Genomic DNA, 4,778 nt, shown 5'->3' on the forward strand with positions numbered 1-4,778 from the left:
CTCTAGGTAATAACAGATAGACTTCTTGCACAAGTATCAGAGGTGGGAACCATCCTAAATGCCATAAGATATATAGAGTATAGAAGTCCAAACTTGACCTCTTCATGTCTCTCTCTCTGCATAATAGTCATCAGAGAAAGAAAGGCAGTTCTTGGCCATGATTCATCTCATGTGAAATAGGTCACATGAATCACTTTTTAGAAATGCCTATTTCTCTGTATTGACTCGAAAGGGAGCCAAAAGGGAGTCTATTTGACTCAAAAGAGAGATACATAACTCATGCATAAATGGTTACACTGCAAATGTCCACAGTTAGATGGGAGGAATCCCAAATGCCTTGTCTGGACTTAACGCCCTATGGATTTTTCCTTTCTGCTCCCATATCAGATGTGCATTTTTCAGCTGCTCAGGTATCTCTTGAGTATCTGCTGTAGAAGAGCTAATTTGTTCCTTCACCCTGGAGTGCCAAACACCATTCCATCAAGATGGTTGAGGGTAAGGGTACTGGACTTGACCACAGGACTTGTGAATCAGCAAGCAGAATCACAGAATGGTGAAGGCTGGGAGGCAGGCACCTCTGGGAATTGTCTAGTCTGATGCCTGTTCAGAGCAGAGGCAGCTAGTGCAGGCTGCTTAGGACTGGATGCAGTCGGATTTTGAGTATATCCAAGGATGGAGACTCCACAACCCATCTGGGTGTTCATCCATTTAGTAAAGAAGTGTGGGATTTTTTTAATGTTGAAATGGTATTTCTTGTATTTCCATTTATGCCAGTTGTCTCTTGTCCTTTAACTGGATACCCCTTAGAGTCTGAGTTCATCTTCTTTAGTTACCCCACTGGGTATTCATTCACAAGGGTCACATACCCCTGACCCTTCTCTTTTCCAGGCTGCACAATCCCAGCTCTCTCAACCTCTCCTCAGATGTCAGATACACCAGTGTCTTCATCATCTTCATGGCCCTTCACTGACTTACTGCAGAAAGTTCTTGTCTTTGTTGTACTGGACCCAGCACCCTGATGTGTCTGTCTACCAGTGCTGAACGGATGGGAATAATCACCTCCCTCGACCTTCTGGTGACCCTCTTCCTAATGCAGTCCAGGGCCTGCTGGCATCATCTTGAGCTATTGCAATAGACAGGGGCAGAGGGCAGCTGCCAGCATGACTGTAATTTGCTTTCCAGGAATGCCAGAAGCATGTCTTGTAGTTAAAGAGCGGCAGCCTTTAGGCAAGCCAAGTACAGGATGCTAGGAATGATGCTTCACAGGGAAACTGTGAGTGGGAGGGCAGGTAGGGACTTCATAAGGAGAACCACTACTCTGGTACTAGCCTTCAGTTGCTAGTGAAAGAAGAGCTATATAGAATCATGGAAACATTTAGGATGGAAAAGGTATTGTGGCTGATGGGTGGGTGGTGGGGAAGGGGCAGCTACTCTCCATACGAAAGGAGATTTGCCCTGATGCTGGCAGATGGGATAAAAAAAAAAAAAAGGAGGGAGATTATGTGTGAAGCCAGGAGAAAGGAGTAACCAGGCACAAGCAGGTGTATCTATGGGTCTAGGGTCTCCAAGGGAATGAAGCCTCTGATATTTATGCAGATGGTATTGCCTGTGGTCCTTCTTGCTCCAGAGCCGCATTTCTTAAAGCCTTTGTCATAATTGTTTGCAGATAGATGGAGTATCCTTTTAAGCATTCTTCTAAGTATCCTACTGGAGCCACTGTGGTTGGCAGGGGCCACCACCACCCCTACCTGGACTGTGAAGAACACAGATTTTCCATGCTGATCTGAAGGATGCTCTCCGCTCTGGTTTTGAAGTGGTATTGTGCACAGTACAATCAAGCCTTCAGCCTCTCTTAAAGATCTTTCAGACAGATAAAGATGGAACACTCATTCTTGTGGAGATCCTCAGGGAACAACTGCAGAATGCAAAGGATCAATGGCCATGACATAAAATAATTTCTGCTCTCTGAAACACATTCCTTTGCCCTAGGAGTAGGTCACGGTGCAAATGGGGCCAAGCTGTCCATTATCTAAAGCACGGGATTAGCCAAACGAATATAGCATACAAGTCATTTTTTGGTTGCTTTGAGGCAACACTGTAGTGGGTTGACCCTGGCTGAATGCCGGGTACCCACTAAAGCCACTCTCTCACTCTCCGTCTGCAACTGGACAGAGGAGAGAAAAAAATAACAGCTAAGGCTTCATGAGTTAACAGCTGGGAGAGGTCAGTTACTGATCACCATCATGGGCAAAACAGACTAAAAGTGGGGTTATTACTTTATTACTAACAGGATAAGAGCAAAAGAGTGAGAAATAAAATAATCTTAAAAACACTCTCCCCCCACTCCTCCTTCCTTCCATGCTCTACCTCCTCCCTCCCCAGCAGTGCAGGGGGATGGGGAATGGAGGTTACGGTCAGTTGTTTTTTCTGCCGCTGCTCAGAGAGAGGAGTCCTTCCCCTGCTCCGGTGGGGTCCCTCCCATGGGAGACAGTCCTTGATGGACCTCTCCAGCGTGAGTCCTTCCCACAGGCAACAGTTCTTCCCAAACTGGATCACTTCTCCATGGTGTGCAGTCCTTCACGAATGAGCTGTACCAGTGTGGGTCCCCCACAGGGGCCACAAGTCCTACCCAGGAAAAACCTACTCCAGCATGGGCTTCTCCATGGGCTGCAGGTGGGTCTCTGCGCCCCGATGGTCCTCCATGGGCTGCAGGGGCACAGCTGCTCCACCATGGTCTGCACCACGGGCTACAGGGGCCTCAGCTCCAACACCTGGAGCACCTCCTGCCCCTCTTTCTGCATTGACCTCGGTGTCTACCTTGTTCCCACGTTCCCTGGCTGGAATTCTTTCTGCGCAATACCTTTCTGTTCTTAAATATGTTAGCACAGAGGCATTACCATTACTCCTGATTGACTTGGCCTTGGCCAGCGGCAGGAAGTCCGTCCTGGAGCCAGCTGGCATTGGCTCCACTAGGCAGGGGAAGCTTCTAGCAGTGTCTAACAGAAGCCAACCTTGTAGCCCCCACCCCTGCTAGTAAAACCTACCCACAGAAATGCACAAACCCACAAACACTCTAGCAAAACTTGTGAGGAAAGCTAGGTTTATTTTACTATGACCTTTGGCATGTTATTTAAGCTCCTCTTGGGCCTTTGTTTCTCATCTCTCCCAAAAAGGTGCTGTGAAAAAGAATTGGTGGCTGGTGAGTGGCACTGGCAGACAAACTGAGGCTGCTGCTCTACAGTGATCAAACACCTTCCCAAACGGGTGGGCTCATTTCTCTTCCCTTGTGGCCTGGTAGGTGTTGGACCAAAGCACTAGCAGAAAACAGCTCTGTATTTCATCCAGCTTTCATCTGGTTGCAGGAGGACCCAGAGAGCACCAAAGCTGGTACCAAGACAGAGCTGAGCATCTGGGCAGGGAAGGGCTGGGTGGTGACAATTCTCCACCTGTGGCCGAGGCTCTTGTGGGAGGGGAGCCAGCAAAACACCACCTTCATTCTTCTGCACACAAGTTATTTGCCAGTGTCCTGTTAGCTGTGAGGGGACATTTGTAGAAGGTTTATCCACCTGAATGGGTCACTGAAGATATTGCCAGGGATTTTTTTTTTTTTCTCGTTTGCCCAGTCCACTGAAAATGAGTCATTTTTTAGTGGAGATAACAAGAAGTGTTCACTGAAATAAAAAATGCCAGCATTTGGCAGAGTGGCACCTCTGCTCAGTGCATGCTGTAAAATTCCAACAGGCAAGGAAGGCCACTTGGCTCTTGTTCAGGAACTGGCAGGAAACAACCCCCACTAAGCTGTGATTCAACACCAAGAAAAAAAAATCACTTCCTCTGTAACAGGGAGCATGGATGAACACAGCTAGGTTAATAAAGTAATGCTGCCCTGTCACATCTGGAAACCCAGGATGGGGGGAAAAAAAATCCAATTAGCTCTAACTGTCCTTACTATAGTGGTCCTAAATCAGTCCCTAGAGAGCTCTTGCACAAGATAACTGCATCCCGCAGTGGTTGACTACATGCTCTACAACATGTGCCACAGATGGCAGCCACCAGCCATCAGAGGGGGTGCCCATTAGCAGAGAGGTAGAACTCAGCTAGAAGTGCCTCCCCCAGCCTCAGAAAGGTGGTAATGGCATGCAACGGGGCTGTTTACTAGCAGATGCCCGTCCCATGCGAAAGAGGTTGCTGGTCTAAATTAAAATGAAAAAATAAAACTAAAACTAAAACAGACGCTATGAAATATAATTTCTGCCCCCACTTTTTTTTTCTCCTTCAGTGTTAAGCACCCAAGCAAAGGCAGGGCTTATAACCTTCCCTTATTCCAGGTGCTAAAACTTGCTGTGTGCAAAAAAACAAAAAAAAAGGCACCGTGAGAGCCTGGCTAGATTCTCTCAATTAGCAGGTGTTGGAAGCCTGCAGGGATGTGCAGGTTAATTAATCCTGACTTACCAGGGTTGGGGAGGTTATTAGCCTCCACCCTAAAAATGAGGAAGACAGGAGGAGCCCTCTGTGGGGGATGTAGGTAATGTTTGTGGGGACAGAGGCTGAGGCAAGAGCCAACACTGGGAAAGGGGCTTTAGGTGGGACTAATGAATTAATTTTTTCATCTCTTTTCTCTTGATAAAAGCAATGTTGGGAATAAGTGTATTTTTACACTTTAAAACAAGCCTCTAAATTCTCAATGGATACTGGGAGCTCTGGTGGCTGCTGCACAGAAACCAAATGAAATCTCTCCATGCTCTACTGTAGTTTGGTGTTGCTCACTTTTACTGCCT

General features: G+C 47.2%; 1 long non-coding RNA gene across 1 annotated transcript; it reads left to right on the top strand.

Annotated features, from left to right (window-relative positions):
- Positions 1-3,173: 3,173 nt before the first annotated feature.
- On the top strand, positions 3,174-3,658 carry LOC116781988. Its single transcript, XR_004355046.1, has 2 exons — positions 3,174-3,264; positions 3,363-3,658. It is a non-coding gene; the product is annotated as an uncharacterized LOC116781988 (long non-coding RNA).
- The last annotated feature ends 1,120 nt before the right edge of the window (positions 3,659-4,778 follow it).

Source organism: Chiroxiphia lanceolata, chromosome 2, assembly GCF_009829145.1.
Source record: "Chiroxiphia lanceolata isolate bChiLan1 chromosome 2, bChiLan1.pri, whole genome shotgun sequence".
In the NCBI taxonomy this organism is placed as follows: domain Eukaryota; kingdom Metazoa; phylum Chordata; class Aves; order Passeriformes; family Pipridae; genus Chiroxiphia; species Chiroxiphia lanceolata.